This window comes from Mastomys coucha, unplaced genomic scaffold (genome assembly GCF_008632895.1).
Source record: "Mastomys coucha isolate ucsf_1 unplaced genomic scaffold, UCSF_Mcou_1 pScaffold12, whole genome shotgun sequence".
NCBI classification, from domain to species: Eukaryota; Metazoa; Chordata; class Mammalia; order Rodentia; family Muridae; genus Mastomys; species Mastomys coucha.
The window spans coordinates 80,731,278-80,751,654 of record NW_022196894.1 but is presented as its reverse complement, the minus strand read 5'-3'; the positions used below and the strand labels follow the sequence as shown (position 1 = coordinate 80,751,654).

Genomic DNA, 20,377 nt, shown 5'->3' with positions numbered 1-20,377 from the left:
CTTGCATAATCCTTCCCCATTCCCACAATCTCCTTCTCCTCTGAGTAGATGTGGACCCAATGGATATCCCCTAACCTTGGCACTTCAGGTCTCTGGGAATCTAGGTGCTTCATCTACTGCTGAAGCCAGACAAGACAGCCTGGCTAGAAGAACATATCCCACAGACAGGCAACAGCTTTTGGGATAGCCCCCTCTCCAGTTGTATAAATAATTTGTATTGGGAATTCTACACCAAAGAAGAGTAGAAGGCAGAGAATAATCAAAATCAAGTTTGAAATCAGTTAGAAACAAAGAAAACACTATAAAGCTACAAAGAATACATGAAACAAAATGCTGGTTCTTTGAGAAAATCAACAAGATAGACACTTAGCCAAACTAACCAAGAGAAAGACATTATCCAAATAAACAAAGTCAGCAATGAAAAGGGATATATATCAACTGACTCTGAGGAAATACTGAAAGAATTATTAGGTCTTACTTCAAAAACCTGTAGTCCACAAAACTAAAACAAAACAAAACAAAAACAAAAACAAAAACAAATTAAGAAAATGGACTATTTTCTAGATAGATACCACTTGCCAAAGTTAAATCAAGAGCAGGTAAACTATTTAAATAGTCCTATAACCCCTAAAGAAATAAAACCCATCATTAAAAGTCTCCCAACCAAACAAAGCCCAGGGCCACTTGGTTTTATTGTAGAATTTTTCCAGACTTTGAAAGAACTAATTCTAGTACTCTTCAAACTGTTCCATAAAATAAAAGCAGAAGGCACACTGCTGAACTCATTCTATGAGGTCACAATCTCCATGATACCTACACCACACAAAGACTCAACAAAGAAAGACAACTTCAGGCCCATTTCTCTTGTAAACATTGATGTAAAAATACTTAATAAAATACAAACTGAATTCAAACACATCCAAGACATCATCCATCAAGGCTTTATCCCAGGGATGCAGGGATGGTGCAATATATGGAAATTTCTAAATGAAATCAAACATATTAAAAACTGAAAGAAAAAAATCACATGATTATCTCGAAAGATGCTGAAAGAGTCTTTTATAGAACCCAACACTCCTTCATGTTAAAGGTATTAGAGGAACCAGGGATACAGGGCATTTTCTTAAACATAATAAAAGCAATATATAGAAAGCCAATAGCCAACATCAATCTAAGTCAAGAGAAACTTAAACCATTCCCACTAAAATCAGAGACAAGAAAATGATGTCCACTCTCTCCCTATCTACTCAATATAGTACTTGAATTTCTAACTAGAGCAAAAAGAAAACAAAAGGAGGTCAAAGGGCTATAAATTGGAAAGGAAAAAGTCAAAGTACTGCTATTTGTATATGATATGATAGTATACATAAGCCACTCCAAAATTTTACCAAAGAACTCTTACAGCTGATAAACACCTTCAGCAAAATGGCTGGATACAAAATTAATTCAACAAATCATGAGGTCTCCTTTATGCAAATGATAAACATGCCAAGAAAGAAATCGAGACATTTCTTAAAGAAAAACATTTATTTATTTTTGAGGTTATAATGAAATCCCATCCTTTTCCCTTTTTCTCAACTTTCTCTTACATCCTTTCTTGCTCTTTTTCCAATTCATGGACACACACACAAACACACACACACACACAAACACACACGCCCTGAAAGCATACAAATAAGTAATGATATACAGTCTGAGCAGGAATTTGGTTGGAATGAGAGTGACACCCATAAGCACCTATGTCTGAATATTAATCCCCAGTTGGAGCAACTCTTCAGAATGATTAGGGAGTATTGTCTTGTTGGAAAAAGTTGGTAACTGTAATTCCAACTTCTCTCTCTCTCCCCCTCTCTCTCCCTACCTCTCTTTTGCTCTGTCTCCTTCTCTGTCTTATCTGTCTGTCTGTCTGTCTGTCTCTGTCTCTCTCCCTCTATCTTACCTCATTTACCTCATCCTTGCTGACTAAGATATGAGCACTCATCTACTTACTCTAGCCCTGTGCCTGCCAGCATAGTACTGTGTTCCCCACTATGATGATCATGGAATTCTCTCTGAAATGTAAGGCCCCAACAAACCCTTTCTTTCAGAATTTGCCTTGGTTAAGGTGTCTTATCACAACAATAAAATAGTAACTAAGACAACAATTTTCCTTATACATTTAAGCTGCCTTTCATAACATTAGCACACTATTCTAACACTATTTTAAATCACCTTAATGTACTGGAAAAGGGAGCTCAATTTACATCCACCAAGTTTATAAACAGAAATTCCCTAGTTATTAAAATGAATGTTAAATTAAAAACAAGAATAGTACAGAAAGTTCTCTTGGGGGGAGAGAGAATAAAACAGTAAAATTAGTACATTGCAAAAAGCTGGTTCTTGAGAAGATAGCAAGTGCCCAGAAATTGTCTGAAAGACATTCTGTGAAAAAGTACCTTGGATTTTCCTGCCTGTGCACAATAGGATTCAGAAGCATTTCCTTCTTCAAGTGGAAGTCATGCCCTTTCTATGCAATTTAATCCTTAAATATAAACACAGTATGTTTCATCCATTCATTATATAGACACTGTCCTCTTGATTACTGCTACCTCTTCTCATCTCTAGCTGGTATAAAGACTCTTGCTTAGTCCAATCAATGAATGTATAACACTTTCTATCATAGTGACATATCATTTTCTCTGAATAAATACTGTGATTGAATACCTAACATGTGACTGATTTGGAAGCTGCATTTGGGAATATGAAAGCATTCATTCTCACTTCAGCACTTCAACCCTAAATTCCAGGAGATTCTATCATTTGGTGTCCTCTTAAAATTTGGAATTTCTCATACGTTATGAATTTAAAAGTGAGGATTAGGAATCTTGGAGCTAACACTATAGATACAAACACTGAAATGCATGCTTGGTAAAATAAATTTTATTACTGAAACACTGTACAGCCAAGTGAGGTTGTACATCTGTAATATTAGCACTCCTAAGGCAAGACAGGAGCCAGGGCTAGAGAATTGTTAGAATCTGGCATACAGAGAGCATGTGGTGTGATTCACAGTGATAGGAACAACAAAAAGACCACTACTATAAATCATAATTTAAAGGCACATTCATATAATTGTCCACCGGTTTTCACATATACTGTGGAACATGTGCACATGCATACATAAGAATGCACAACTATGACACAGAGAAAGAGGGGAGGAAGGAGATAGAAGAAGGGAGAGAGGAGGGGGTACAGAGAGAGGAGGAAGAGGAGGGAGAGGGAAAGGGAGAGGGAGAGAACACAGACAGTATTATAAGAAACAGACCATCAAAGTCGTTTCCAGTTTGTGTCTATTATGAATAAAGCTTCTATAAACATACTTGACCAAGTATCCCTATGGTATAGTAGGGCATCTTTTGGATATATGCCCATGTGTGGGATAGCTGGGTCTTGAGTTAACTATTACCAGTTTTCTGAGAAACTGGTAAATTAATTTCTAAAGTTGTTGTACAAGTTTTCACTCCAACTGTCATTGGAATAATGTTTGCCTTGCCCCATATACTTGCCAGCATGTGCTATCTCTTGAATTTTTTATCTTAGCTTTTCTTATGGGTGTAAGAGGGAATCTTAGCATTGTTTTTATTTGTATTTCCCAGATGAGTAAGGATTTTGAACTTTTCTTTAAGAGTTTCTTAGCCACTCGAGATTCCTCTCTTGAGAATTCTGTGCTTAGTTCTGTATCCCACTTTTTAATTGGGTTATTTGGGTTGTTGATGTGTTGTGGGTCCATGTCTTGCTCTTCCACTGGAGTGTGAAACATGCTGCTTGGGCAGGCAGAATGCTGAGTTCTTGACTGTGTTTACCCTGTACCTCTGCTGTTGGGTATTTGACTTTAGGGAAGGGCAGGGATACCTATCAAGGGGTAGGAAAATGCAATCTAAAGTGTGAGAGCTGAAGGTGGGTGGCATTCCCTAACTGTGGGAATCCAGTCATTACTAGAAAAATAAAATGCACAAAAGAGTCCTAACTTCTTGAGTTATATGTAAATTATGGATATTAGTCCTCTGTCAACAGATGTAAGGTTGATGAAGATCGTTTCCCAATCTGTAGGCTGCTGTTTTGTTCAAATGATAGTATCCTTGCTTTATATAGCATTTTATCACAAGTTAAATTATAATTGAATCCTGATTTGTTTTCATAAAAGAAGATAAAATCCAGCCAAATGGAATTCCCTTTGCTGACTTTATGTTGTGTTAGTCACAACATCATGAACGTGTTTGCTCCTCAAGTGTTTGTCCACATAGAGATATTCCACCCCTCAGCTATAAATATTATCGCTGATTAATTCTTTTTCATAGCGATTCATCTTTCAGATGGTATTTTTCATGACAGGATTCTGTTCATATGTGACATAGGCTGGATTCTTAGGTATCCCTCAGTATGGGGGTCTCTGTAAGGTCGTGAATAGTCCCTTTCCTTATTTGAGTCACATCCAACCAAGACACAATAGATACCGAGTGGCTTCAGCATGTGTGTGAAACAGAGAAGGAACAACTGTGAAAATAAAAACAAAAATCTAGAGTCACAAGAGAAGTAACAGTCCGTAAAATTGCTGCGATTAAATCACATGTTCTTAAGTTTATTCAAGTAGGTAATGTCCTCCTGTGCCAGGAGTCCAAATATAGTCACTAAGGCTCCACATACAAAGCAGTAATAAGTAAACTAACCATCTGAAAACCTAATTAAATTAACTGGACCATGAAATATACACATGTCTAATATCTGTAATGGAGTAGGTAAACCAATAAAAGCTTTTCCCGCACTTGCACAGAAGATGAGGACGAGCCCAGTAATTTACAACTCTAGCACCTGTGGAGGAGCCCCAGATGCACAGGTCAGTTTACTGAGGGCCACAGTTTCAACTCCAATATTCCTATATATTTCTAAATCATATATGAACAAATTAAAACTCACTGGTTTATTTTTGTTGAATTTTTCCTTGTTTTTGTTTCCTAGTCTTGGGTAGGTATCACTGATCTATTTATTTGGGCTCTTTTTTTCTATAGGCATTTAGAACTATAGTACTATAAATATCCTTCCTAAGATTGCTTCCTTGGTACCTCATTTTTGTTTTCTTGTTTGTTTGTTTTATTTTTGGTTTGCAATATGACCTTTGTTGGGCATATCCACCAGAGTGGAAATAATGTCTGTACAAAACCAAATGTTTATTACTATAACTTCTGCAGCACAATTAAAATCCAAGTTTAAAAAAAAAAACAACAAAAGCCAGTCAACTCAATCAAAACACACTACTTCAGAATCAATAGCTTATTTGAAGCCACAGTAATACTTAAATATGGTTAAGATTTGAATGCAGAAATGTGGTTAGTAGGAAGGCTAATTAAGCCTCCATTTCACTCAAATAGAATTACAAAAAGGCAAAATTGTGTTTTTCACAATGACCCAGACCACTGGAATAACCAACCCTGGACAGCTGTTAATAATATTTAGAGTCCTGGGATAAGAAGGAATCTAGGAATCCCTAGACAGTCTTCTCTTGTCCCTTCTTCCCAATTGGTGATTTGTGGATGTGTGGGATGACCAGCAATTGTAGCCTTGATCAGACCCTGAATTCTTCATCTTCACATATAGGAAATTGCAAGTGATGAGGGCTAATATACTTTACCTTTAAGTCTTTTGGTGTATTTATTGCCAACTCAAGAACCTCTGTGGTGAGGAACTCCAGGATGGCTGCACTGTTCACAACAGCATTACACCTACATGCCCATGGGTAGTTGTACTAGAATTCAGGTGTCAATGCATATGGCCTACAGGGAACTGTAAGCTGGCTTGCTGCAAGTGGGTAACTGTCTTTGTCTTGGACTTTCTGGAGTCCTTTCCAGCCTTACCTCCAGCCATCTTGACTGTCCTGGCCAGGCAGACACTCAGCAAGATCCCATCATACTACAACTGAAACTTCCCCTCATATGCTTTTCTATGCCATGTTTTCATTTTCATTTGCTTCCGTTTTCTTCAGTCATTTAATAATGTCTTGTTTAAGATCCACAATTTTGCATTTTTTCTGGTGTTAATTTAATTTATTTTATGTTTTTTTATTAATCATTCCATTTGTTTACATCTCAAATGTCACCCCTCCACAAGTCCCCCATCCCACAACTTCCCTTTCCTCCCTCCTACTTGTCTCTATGAAGGTGCCCCACCATCCTCTCCTGCCCCACCCCTCCAGCATTCCCCTATGCTGGGACATCAAACCTCTAGAGGACCAAGGGCCTTTGCTCCTATTGACGTCAGACAAGGCCATTCTCTGCTGTCTATGTCTCTGGAGCCACAGATCCCTCCCTGTACACTTAATTTCTTAATAAATTGAGAGCACTCAATTTTGGTGCTTTTATTTTATTTATTTTTATTTATTTATTTATTTATTTATTTATTTTTTAGCACTATGACATTTGCTTCTTTGGTTTTCCCCTAGTTCAAAAGACGTGAACTTATTAAGATATAAGCTTACATCTTTTTAAATTATGATGGATAGTTTAACTTAATAAAGTAGTCTAGGTTGGCATCAACTTTATTTCAGAATTTTCATCTCTTTGCTTTGTGGTGCTCATGGTCCATTGACTACAATATGCTATTTCTAGTAAGAATCTTGTCCTCAAGCCCTAATTACTTCCCAAGGCATTCAACTCCTGACAGCACTACAACTGGATTTATTGTTTCAGAGATAAATTCAGGGAGACACTTATATTTAAATCATGCATTACACTTTATTCTTGTTCCATAGCAGAATGCCACAGTCAGTTTTTATTCTGGTAACCAGTCCTAAAAGAGAGAGAGTATGTGAAAACAAAATGAGTAAATTGATCATGCTCCACTGTAATCCCACACAGCCAAAATATTCTGGCCTCATAAATTGATCTTGATTGTGTACTAAGAGGAGAGTTGAATGAGTTGGGAAAGGAATATCTGAGAATAATAGGGAGAGAGATGAGTATTATAAAAACACATGCTAAACTCTCAAAGATCAAATGGTAACTCATTAGAACAAATAATTGAAAGTATTAAAAATTAGTGTATTTTAATAAGTGGCCAGTAAGCATAAAAATTTAGAAGCCATCACTGAAATTTAAGATAATTGTAGCTTTGAGCTTAAACTTTAAACTGTCAAAAGCCATGGACAGAAGTGACCTGTATATTCATTCCATTGTAATAGAAAATTAGGTTCATACAACTCTGAATTATTTGGTAGAATATCTTATGAAACAAGAATGATGGAAAGTTCTTGCCTTCATTAAGAATATAAAAATAACTGTTAGAGACAGAAAGATAGCTAAAATATAGAGAAACCAAAATCCTCATTCAAAATGGCCATAAAGAATGGGAAACTAGAAGGAACAAATGAAGCCAAAAGGAGATAAAGGTAATATATGTAAAGGGAAAATAATTTTTCATGGAAAACTATAGAAAATGTTACTGCATCAGAAAATAAAATAGGCTAAGTGGAAAACAGGCAGTATAATACCCATGGTCAGTTATTGGCCCTGGAGAAAGCAAGAAGGGTGCTAAACTCTTAAACAGCACTTATGCATCAATAAATATAATTTTATTCTTACAGTGTATTTAGTGGAATATTGGATCATTTACATAGTCAAACCCAATGCTGATGTTGGTAATGTAGAAGGAGTTGAAAAACAAGTTATAAAATCAGCTCATGTTTCAAAATCAGTTATATAGTAAGGACAAAGAATTGTGTTTATCCAATGGATTATTATCTTGAGGGAGGACAATTGCATCATTGTTGTACATAATAATTTCTGTGAAGGAATCTTTCCCTGGCCCAGCCAAGCTCAACCATGCAGAATAAAGAGAGGAGAACAACATATCAATGCTGGCAAGGCATGTGAAGATTTCTAAGAGTTAATCAAATACTTGGTGCAGACACCATGGAGGTATAAATGAAAATTGATTTTTCTATGAAAATCAAATGAAACCCTATGTGAGGATGAACTAAATTGCCTTCTGCTTACTACTAATCTTCACTGAAATTTATATGGTATTATTTTAATGTTGATTTGACAAACAGTTAAAAAAAAACCAATAATCTCCAGGATAAATCACTCAAAATACAAATGGTAATTTTGAAAAAGTGGTAGATAACATTAAGTCAAATGCAGGAAAATTCCATGGATGACAAGTACTTTCTGAAACACTGGACATGCTAAAAGCACTTAACCAAGACTTTGGCTTGTTCTTCAGCACTGAAATGAGTTCATTGAGGTCCCTATAATTGTTCATTTGTTTTTAGCTTTAACTTGTGGATATTATGGTCTGCAGATTACAGTACGGAAGTTGTAGGTTATTAGATGAAGCTTTAGACCCTACAGACATATGATTAAACTATTTTTCAAACCAGTCTTGCCAGACTCCCCAAAGCATTAGTATTAACAACACTATTAAAGCATTAACAACTATCTGGGGATTTGTTATTCTGTCATCTTTCCCACTACATTCCTAGATCCTCGCATAAATAACATGTGTGATTTTGTTAAAAGGCTATGATACTGTATGTAGTTTTTAGGAAAAAAGAAGCATTCAGAATATGCAGAGGGGGGAAAATATCAAGTAATATAACTAAATAGTGTAAGTTTGGGGCTTAGCTTGTAAATGCTTAACTTAAACAATTATCTCCTTAAATATACTAACACTAGAATCAGTTATGTGTATATTCAAAAACTTACTTCTTTGGTTTGTAAGAAAAACTTATTTTTCTTTTCTCATTAAAGTAATGTTCAAGTGTTGATATAAAAAAGACAAATACTTGGTAAATGTATGAGCTCTAATAGAGTCATATTTTATTTTGTTGCACTTTGAACATTTTAAGAATTTTAATCTTCTTTGCTTTTTTAAATTCTGTACATACATGATGTTATGGTGATTACATGGACTTTTACATGCTTTCATTCCTACTTGTAACTTGATTTTTGTACCCCTTCTACTCTTGTGTCTATTGTGTTCAAACCTTGTACAAGTAGCCACAACATCTTTGAGTTCATTATTGCATGGACCACGACACCACAGTACTCCTTCCATATTCTAGTTCTGATAATCTTCCTCTTCTCTCCTTTGTAATTTTCCTTGAAAGTGGGATATGTGTACTGTTTAAGTCACTTACCTCTCTCTCTCTCTCTCTCTATCTATCTATCTCTCTCTCTCTCTCTCTCTGCCTTTGTTTTAAAAACATATACAATAAGATAATTTTAGGACATTGTACACAATGAAATTTTCAAAAATTGGCTATAATTTTAAAGTTTCATGAGACCACTAGAATACTGAGATTACTTCCTTTTGATTGTTAAAAGGAATGGGAAGTTTATATCTTTCCATGAACAATGAAGAGGAGATAGCATACTGGGTGAATTGGCCAAATTTCATATCTCCTGACTTCCCGGCTAGCAAGGCTTTCTCCGTTTCTTATAGTATTCATTGCTGGATTCAAACAAAATTATTTTAGAATAGAACTGAATTTAATATTGAAGGAAACTTGGAGCTCTAAGATATTTACTGATGCAAACTACAGTATTAATAATGTAATGAAGTTGCCTTATACTGAATTTATGTTTTCAAAATAATTAAAAATGAGGATATCATAATGTACAAAACATGATCATTGAAGAATTTTATTGGTTTACAAATGGCAAGCTTCTGGAAGATTTAGAGATAAAGCTTATATACACCTTTGTTTTAATTCAGCCTTACTGATAAACTACAGTATATTTTCTTATTTTATGGTTATTCAGGTACTTTAGAAACACTTTTCATCATTTTTAAAATATTTCTTTCTAAATGTAATTGATATCAATCCTTTCTTTTTTAACATGAATTTTTTCCTTTTTTATTATTTATTTACATTTCAAATGTTATTCCCCTTCCAGGTCTCCCCTCCATAACACCCCCTCCCCATGCCATAACTTTCCCCTCTGCCTCTAAAAGGTTTCCTGCCCACCCAACACTCACTCCTACCTCACCCCTCTAGCATCCCCTTTTCTCTGGGGCTTCAAGCCTCCACAGGACCAAGGGCCTACCCTCCCACTGAGGCCAGACAAGGCAGTCCTCTGCTACATATGTTGTGGGAGCCATAGACCAGCCCATATATCCTCTTTGGTTAGTGGCTTAGTCCCTGAGAGTTCTGAAGGGTTCAGTTAATTGATACTGTAGGTCTTCTGATAGTATTGTCATTCCCTTCAGTTCCTTCAGTCCTTCCCCTAACTCTTCCATAGGGGTCCCTGACCTCGGTTCAATGGTTCAAATATCTGCATTTGTCTCAATGAGGTGCTGGTAGAGCCTCTCAAAGGACAGCCATGTCAGGCTCCTGTCTACAAGCACATCTTGGTATCAGCAACAGTTTGGTGTCTGTGCATGGGGTAGATCTCAACTTGGAGTGGTTTCCGGATGGATATCAAGCCTTTCTTAATGTATATGCTTGTGTCTCTCTGATTTATTTATTTATTTATTTATTCAGTTTGCATCCCTATTGCAAATACCCATTCCTTTCTCTTCTCCCGGTCTCATCCTCACAAACATCTCTCTGCATTACCCCCTCCCTTTTCATAGAAGGGAACCCTCCTTTGAGGAATAGGCACATCCTCTCCCACTAAGGACAAACAAAGCAGTCCAGCTAGGGAAAGGGGATCCAGTGGCAGGCAACAGAGTCAGCTATAGTCTTTGCTCCAATAGTAAGGTGACCCACATGACAACTAAGCTTTATATCTGCTACAAGTGCATAGGGCGCTTTGGTTCAGCCCCTGTATTTGATTGGTGGATTCAGTGTTTTGAGTCCTCATGGATCCAAGTTATTTGATTCTATAGGTCTTCTTGTGGTGTCCTTGGCCCTCCCCAGGATCATTCAGTACTATCCTCCACTCTTTCACAAGTCTCCTAGAACTACATCTAATGTTTAGCTCTGGATCTCTGAATCTGTTTCTCTCTGATGCTGGACGAACACTCTGAGGAGACAATTATGCTAGGTTCCTGTCTGCAAGAGTAGCAGAGTGTCATTAATAGTGTCAGAGGCTGGCTTTTTCCCAGGAGAAATTTCTCAAGTTGGGTCAGTCACTGGTTGACATTTCTTTGTTTCTGCTCCATTTTTATTCCTGTTAATCTTGTAGAGAGGACAAATTTTGGTTTGAAGATTTTGTGATGGAATTGATGTCTCCCTCCCTTCAGTGGTACACTTGTCTGACTATAGGATATGGCAGTTTCAATCTCCATATCCTTTGTTGCTAGGAATCTCACCTAGGGTAACCCTAAAGACTACCAGGAGCCTCCACAGTTCCAGATCACTAGCTAGTCTCAGAAATAAGCCCACTGTTTTATGTTTTCTTTCCCAGTCCTCTCCTGCTTTATTTCTCTGTATACATGATCATTATCCCAGATCCCCTTCTTCCTGCCCTGCCCCACTCAAGTACCACTGTTTATCCATCTCCTTTGCATTATTTATTAATACTTCTGAGTGAGATTCATGCATAGTCCTTTGGGCCTTCCTTATTACTCAGTTTCTTTAGATCTGTGGATTAAAGCATGGTTTTCCTGTACTTTCTAGCTAATTTATAAGCTAGAAATTTATAAGTACACACCATTAATGTCCTTTTGGGTCTGGGTTACCTCACTCAAGATGATATTTTTTAATTCCATCTATTTGCCTGAAAATTTCATGATGTCCTTGTATTTAGTAGCTGAATAGAAGTCATTGTATAAATGTACCACATTTTCTTTATCCATTCTTCAGTTGAGGGTCATCTAATTTATTTCTATTTCCTGGCCTGTATGAATAAAACCGCTATGAACATAGTTGAACAATTGATCTTGTGGTCCACTAGGGCATCTTTTGTTTATATTCCCAGAAGTGGTTCAGCTGGGTCTTGTAAGAGAACCCTTCCAAATTTCTGAGAAACCACCAAATTGATTGTTAAAGTATTTATACAGGTTGGCATTCCGACTAGCAATGCATGAATGTTCCCCTTGCCAGCATGTGATGTCTCTTGAGTTTTTTATCTTAGCCATTCTGGTGCATGTAAGGCATAATCTTTAAGTTGTTTCCTGATTTCCCTGATGACAAAGAATATTGAATGCTTCTTTAAATGATTATCAGCCATTGGAGATTCCTCTGTTGAGAATTCTCTATTTAGCTCTGTGCCCCATTTTTTGGTTTGTTGGTATCTAGTTTCTTGAGTTCTTTATGTACTTAGATATTAGTCTTCTGTTAGATGTAGGGTTGGTGAAGATCTTTTCTCAATCTCTAGGCTGCAATTTTATGCTATTGATGGTGTCCTTAACCTTGCAAAAGCTTTACAAGTTTCATGAGGTTTTATTGTTGATCCTATTAATTGTTGATCCTAGGACCTGAGCCGTTAGTGTTCTCTTCAGGAAGTTGTCCCCTTTGTCAATGTGTTCAAGGCACTTCCCACTTTTTCTTCTTTTCAATTTAGTGTGTCTGGCTTTATATTGAAGTTTTTGGTCCACTTGGACTTGAGGTTTGTGTAGGGTGTATAAATGGTTCTATTTTCATTCTTCTACATACATATAGCCAGTTAGACCAGTCCCATTTGTTGAAAATACTTCCTTTTTTATTTTGTAGTAAAAATTTTTTTCACCAGGCAGTGGTGGTGCACGTCTTTAACCCTAGTACTTGGGAAGCAGAGGCAGGTAGATTTCTGAATTAGAGGTCAGCCTGGTCTACAGAGTGAGTTCCAGGATAGCCAGGGCTACATAGAGAAACCCTGTCTCGGAAAATCCATAAATAAATAAATAAATAAATAAATAAATAAAATAAAAATAAAATAAAATACAACTTTTTCTTACTACATCCAAGGTATGGTTCTCTTAGTTATTATGCACTTCAATTGTCTCAAAAATTTAAATGGCCCACTCTGCTCTCATCACAAATATAAATATCAACTACTACCAATTCTGTCTTCATCCAAAAAGCCATCTACAAAATCTCCAGTATTTCAACTTTCACTTTCTCAACTTTTTTTCTACTGAATGGATATTTTCCTTGCTTTTCTACTGTGTCCATCTAACTTATCACATAAAACAAGGACCTGGACCAGAATGTTTTGAGGTTTCCAGTTCATTGTACATCTTGACCATCTAAGGAAAATAAATAGATGAAATCAGCTGACCTACTTCTTATGAACTAATTTACTTCTTCATCAGATGCTACAAATTTGTCTTTCTTTGTCTGATACTTGCTGACTACTAATTATCAGTTTTCCCCTTCATATAATTAAGACAAATGGGCACATGCTACATGACTATCTGTACTTGGTGAATATGCAAGCAATTTGTTAAACTCTTGGGGATTATTCTTCCTAAACTTTACTTTTTATTTTGGTTTTCATATTATGATCTCTACTTCTTCTTGCCTTGTTTTACTCCACTGACAATTTTTTTTCCTCTACTGCTCAGTTTTGTTTATTATTTTATATTCTTGTTTATTTTTAATCTTATTTTTGAGATGTGGTCCCATGTCGCTCATGCCAGACACCATGGTCTTAAGCTCCTATCAGGCTGGTCTTACATTTTCTATTTAGATATAGTAATCCTGAGATCCTGATCACTCTCCCCCTACATCCCATTCTTGCATCTACAGCCATTGTTCAGTTGCTTCTGGACCAGTATCCTAATGATAATAGGAAAAAAGTGAACACATAAAAATTATTTTGAGATAGAAACTAACTAATAGAGGATAAACTAAAGAATATCTAAATAGGATGGAGTAGTCTATAAAACATGAGACATATACATTTTGAGTTTGGAGACATAGTACAATTTTCTAGTTCTGATTATTCTAAGTATTTGTGCCAAAACTTATAGAAATGTATGTTCACATTCCTGGTACATTAGTTTTTATGTTGAAATTATCTATAAATCTATTTAACTAATTGTCTCCTTACTTTCTTTTTTTTATTATTAGATATTTTCTTTATTTACGTGTAAATTTCTCCTTTCCCAGTTTCCCCTCCAAAAAACAAAGAAACAAACAAAAACGACAAAAACAGACCCCTTTTGCCTCTCCCTCCCCATGCCTGCCACCCCACCCTCTCTCACAAACCACAAGGAACTCAAGAAGAAGGAAGACCAAAAGGTGGACATTTCACTTCTTCTTAAAAGGGGGAACCAAATACCCACGGAAGGAGTTGCAGAGATTAACTGTGGAGCAGAGACCAAAGGAAGGGCAAGCCAGCCTAAATATAGCTATCTCCTGAGAGGCTCTGACAGTACCTGACTAATACAGATGTAGAGGCTCACAGCCATCCGTTGAACTGAGTACAAGGTCCTCAATGAAGGAGTTAGAGAAAGGACCAATGGAGCTGAGGGATTTGCAGCCCCTTAGGATGAACAACAATATGAACTAACTAGTACCCTCAGAGCTCCCAGGGTCTCAAACACCAACCAAGGACTGCTCATGGAGGGGTCTGATTGTTCTGGCAGCATGTGTATAGTAGAGGATTGCAAATTCGATCATCAATAGGAGGAGAGGACCTCAGACCTGTGAAGGTTCTATGCCCCAGTATCTCCTTACTTTCTTATGGAAAGCTCTTTCAATGCTGTTTCATTATAATTTTCATTTTATCATCACACTCTCACTATTTTAACAATGTTGCAGTCTTCAAGAGAAGTTTCCTATTCGCAAAGGGCTCAAAATGTGAGGGTTCACAAGTTCCTAAGGTAATTGTCATAGTTATAAACTTTGAAACAAATTCTGCTAGAAAATGAGAGTTGTTTCTTTTACAATCTTAGAACAAGAATGACATTTTATTATTAAAACCAAGTCTCCCCAGGATAAAACTCTATAATCAATCATGTTACTGTAATGGTCACCTAATTTTTTTTTCATTTTTCATCTCTCCCTGTGATGGTTTATTTTCAGTATACAAAACATAATAGCTTTTAAACATATACTTCAATCACAGAATTTTTTGACTCAACATTTTATAATGGACATCATTTTTCCACAAACATAAATCTGTAAGTTCAGACAGTATGTTCATTGTGTACTGACTGGGCTGTCTCCCTCCTATGTTATAGGTTATTACTGGAATGATGGAACGAAGAAATATCTACTCACTCTAAACAGAGATTCCTTTTACAGACTACAGTACAGATAACAGCATACTCAAAGGGGTGAAACAATAAGTTTATTGTGTTTACTTAGAGGAATATTGGTGAGGGCTTATTCCTGGGAGAAGGAATGACTGAAAGGCATCTACATAATGGAAGCTCAGTGCAGAGTAGGTGAGACTGTGGACCACACTGAACAGTCTACAGGCAGCTCGACAGGTTGAAGAGGATCGATCCTTTCCAAATACCTCAGCTGGTATGAACCTCATACAGGCAACTCATCTGGCCTTTGTTTCTTGTACACAGTTTAGCTCTTCCCTGCGTCCTTCAAGAAGTAGGTTTATCTCAGAGTCTTTGTTGCAGCTGGACTCCTTTGAGACTTAGCCTCATCAGTCTTTATTTCATATACACACTTGAGAAGGAAGAGAGTTTAGTAAATTTGTTCAATTTCAAGGACTTCCTGCTGATATTTTCATTTGTTACTTCCTGTGTTCTGGAGTTTCTCTACAGGATAGAATGTTTCAATCTAAGAGGAAACTTCTAGGCAACACTCAGAAATATTTCTACTCCTCAAGTGGCCGTATTGACATTGCTTTTCTAGCACCAACCTTCACAGATGTCTCATAGGAAAAATTTTGTATTGTATATCCACTTTGCTAACTTATTGTCTCCTAATTGTCACAAGAAATTTTTATACCCTGTTATTTTATTTAAATGTGTAATCAGTGACTCAAAATGAGTCTTCAAAAAAAATCATCATCTGAAAAAATAAAGAGCACAATGTATAAGGTTAATATTTGTTCAAGTTTTGCACTTGTTCACTGATTAATGTTTTTTCAGACAGATAATACTAAATGCATGAATGTGTATGTTCTAAATAATCAGAAACAATCTTGTAGAGAGAGTATCAAAATATACCACATACAGTTGAATTTAAAGTATGTCTATTAAAGGGAGTAATTTGTACCTGTAACATTGCCATTGAAAGATCCAGATGGTAATGTTACGATTGAATTTTAAAAATATAATTCTAAGAGTAAAAGAAAATTGAGCTCTGCTGTGATGTTTCCAAGGGAATAAACACAGTATCAATAACAATAAAATCACAATATTCACTAATCAGTCACACAGTGTTCAGTATAAAGAATAATGTTCCTTGTTGGGCTATGGAAAGGACACTTCTGGAAGTGGGCCACAAGGGTAAAATTTATTCTTTCTCCTGTGTATTTAACAAATGTATCTACAGCGTAGAAGGATATTGACTTTATTGCATAAAGAATGATCTAAACGTACTCAGAATTTTTTGATGAGACTAAGATGTTAGACCAATAATAAAGCTGCCAATGGTTTAGTAAATGTCTAGTATTTATAGAAAAATATACTTTATCTGAATTGTAAATAAAAAAAGGTACAGCTGTGCATCAATTTATACATTCAGTACAAGTTAAAAGACATCATCAATCTAGAAAGCCCTTTAAAACAAGACAGTTATATTACTCATATGGATAGATTTCCATGTTGATTAAGCATTAGTTTAATACCAACATCAAAGTCTAGCTAAAGGAATCAACTTTGATAAATATGTATAAAATGATGATGTATGATTTATTCAAGTACTGTATTGTACACAATTAATCAAAATGACTTTTATATTTTAGTTTTATCATCTCAGTATAAGGGAGTTGACAGCATATCTCCATGGGACTTATGCTTTCTACTTCAGGATAATGCAGAAGAAAGTGAAGTTTTCCCCATACAGTGATCATGTTAGTAGGGTGATTCTAATTAAAAGGATTAAGAGGAGAAACAAGACCAAAGAATATAAACAAAGAAATTGATAGTGATTTTGTGAGACAATACAGAAATAATCAAATATAATTTACACATAGACAAGTTTATATAGGAGTAAAATTTAGCTTGCCTTGTTATGCTCAGGTATATCTAACCTGACTAAAAATATATACTGGGGTTCATCATGCACAAGTTTATTAGAAAATTGAAGACTAATGTAGGAAAGCATAAAGTGTTCCCAAAGTTTACATATTTATGGACAATGATATGTACTTATATAGAGCTTGTACTAGTGAAATTTAGCTGGTTGTCATGTTGAAAATTGTTAATATCCATAAAATTTTCATTCTTTAAATTTAAATATTTCTTAATTCTAAAACTGATACAGTGATAATTTACCACTGTGTTTAAATTTTTATCCTTATTGAAGATTACATAAGAGAAGAACTGCCTCAATAACATTTATAATGATATCAATGGGCGTTGTTGTATCACAACGTGGACTTTTCCAGCAGCTTTCTTCAGAGACAGACTGACAGTCTGCAGAGGGCCTTTGTCTTGGCTCCCCAGGTGACAGCCTCAAGCAAAAACCACCAGAATCCAAAGGCTGAGCTGAAGGGGAGATGCAACAGTTTACCTATACATTCTTAAATTTGAATACGATGCAGAACAGAAACAAGACAATATGCACACAATGTATTTATCCTCATAACCATCTCAGAAAAACAGCATATGATAATTATCTCCTTGGTTGTATTTATTAGTTATAGATTATGAATGTCACAAAAAGCTTTTAATGAAATATTTGAGAAAAGCACAATTATACAAAACTTGTTAGTTACATATTCTAGAATAAAATATTGAGATGAAAATACCAAAGTTAGCATGCTCAAAGTCTCCGGTCATGGAAGTTGTAAATACTTTATCTTCTTTAAGTTTAAATAATCTCAGCTGCCAAGGTAGTGACAGTACTACCCTGTCCATCTGTTGAATTGTGTGTCCATTTGTTTCATTGATAATTCCAATACACTAAGAGATCATTTTAAAGGCTATCATAATTGTTTTGCTAATGAGAAGTTATCAAAAATAAACATAAGAAAAAATCATTTTTCACTTTTAGCTTTAAAAGTTTACTTGGAGATTGGTTAAAATGTAAGATAAATGTAAAAATCATGTGACCATTTTACATAACTTAAAACTACATGAAGCATTCCTCTATATTCCTACTATCATATTTTTCTTACAGTGTGTCTACTTTGTTTTACACAGTATTACATGAATCTTGGTATAGGCATTTTGATAACTGTACTGAATTGAGGGATAAATCCTGAGCCTCATAGAAACATGGGGAGAGGGAATGGGATAGGGGGTTTGCAGAGGCAAAACTGGGAAAGAGTATAACATTTGATACATACATAAATAAAATATCCAATAAAAAAAGGTGTTAGCATCAAAAACAAATGAAAATAAAAACGAGTTGGTTGAAAGAAGAAATAACCTAGTAATTGAAATATTAGGGCTCAGGAGAGAACTTTAAAGACATCTGAAATAGTACATTTATTTGCTCAGTATAAATATATATTATTGTGGTGTCCTGTCGTAATATAGATTTTTGGATGTAGTTTGTTCTCAGAAAGTCAATCCTTCAATTTCTCGCTGGTCACTTGACAGAAATCAACATGCAAAGAACAGGGAGGTTAGGTTTAATGTGGAGAGAGCTGATCTTGTCCATGTTTTTGTTAAGCAGTTTTTCAGAGCTACTGAGGTAAAGACTCAATCAGGCTTTAGATCTTGACATGTTCTATATTCAAATCTTCATACTTTATTAGTACAATAATTGTAATAATTTTTACTTTCTTCATGATTTTTAAAATTTTAGTATCTGGGTGACATAAAATTAGATATTTAGATCTTTTTTCAAACTTAAGATAAACTTAGGATGTACACTTAAGGAGCACATTGGTATATAAAAATAAAGGTTGTTCATGCTTTATGAAACTATTTTTAAAGGGTAAATATAAAAACTAGGAATGATTGATAATAAAATTTTATTACCAGGATAAAGTTATTGGTATGGAAAGAAAGTCAGTTGAAAGTTATTTTAAATGAGTTCAAGTGTAATCCTTGATCTTCAGAAGAACATAAAAATGCTCATAAATTCCATATATAAGGTTAAAATATTCACAAGGCCTATATGAATAAGGCTCAATATGTTGTGACGACAATGCACATTTATTTGCATTTGAATATATTTTCAACCTCTCTATATAAGTACTTTACACAAATATAGAATATCCCTCTGAGCATCAGAATTTTACTATTCTCTCAAGTAAGAATTATATATATATTATTGGTGAGGTGAATAATTAAGATCTCTGCTCACACTTTGCTTGATGACAATATGTCTATTCAAAAGAGACATTTGATCAATACATATATGGAAAAATTTTGGCATGTCTATTATTCAGCTCAGATACTCTTATACATTCTTTCTAGATTTAGAGTCAATTTTAAAAATTTGTTTTAATGTTATATGCCTGCATATTATACTGGTGGAATCATTGTCTTCCTATACAACATACACATTCTACTTGTCATATATGTGACCATCTTCTGATAGAGAATATTCAGAGATATCATTCTGTTGCTTAAAAGTGTTCTAGAATTTTCAAGGAGAAAAGGGGGGTGTTTTAAAACTTTCATTCCATGAGATGCTCATCTTTTCTTTTATCCATTTCTACATTCGTCTTCATCCTCCCTTAGCATTTCAAGTTTCCATTCTGTCTACTGTTTTCAAGCATCTACTTGCCATGCTTGTTTTTCCATTTCTTCCATGTTTTGGTTACTCAATACACTCTGAGAGAAATACTGTTATTTACTCCATACTACATCCGTATTGTTCCCTAGTTCTGTTTCCTCCCAGAGTTATGATTATTTTCCATCACAGCACTTAAAACTATTTCTAAGTTAATGTTTCTTCACACACTTGACAATTACCTACCTTCCACCCTAGATCCTCATTGTGGATCACATGAGTTTGTCTTGTTTATTGTTACTATGCACAGAAGAATGTTTAATAGTGTCCAGCAAAGAACACTTTTTGTAAACATATCAGTTACATAAACAACTGAAAGATGTATGGTGTTTTACAAAGTCAAAGAACAGTTACCATCAGCTGGTGAATATTACCTTAATATATAAACTATTGGAAAAATATTTGAAATCCAAACCACAACATTTCCAAAGTATCCCGAACAGAACTCAAGTTATTCTTATCGTAATAAATGCATTCAGTTCACTCTAAGAGTTTCCATACACTTAATACTTTCCATATTGCTCAACATTCAAGTCAAGTCCAGGTCATTTTCTCAGACTCAAGGCAAACTTATGCATAAGAACCTAGCTGCTGCTGCTGCTGCTGCTGCTGCTTCTTCTTCTTCTTCTTCTTCTTCTTCTTCTTCTTCTT

At 35.3% G+C, this 20,377-nt stretch overlaps 1 pseudogene; it reads right to left on the bottom strand.

The window, feature by feature from the left end:
• Nucleotides 1-5,521: 5,521 nt before the first annotated feature.
• On the bottom strand, nt 5,522-5,898 carry LOC116086527 (annotated as a pseudogene).
• Nucleotides 5,899-20,377: the final 14,479 nt, after the last annotated feature.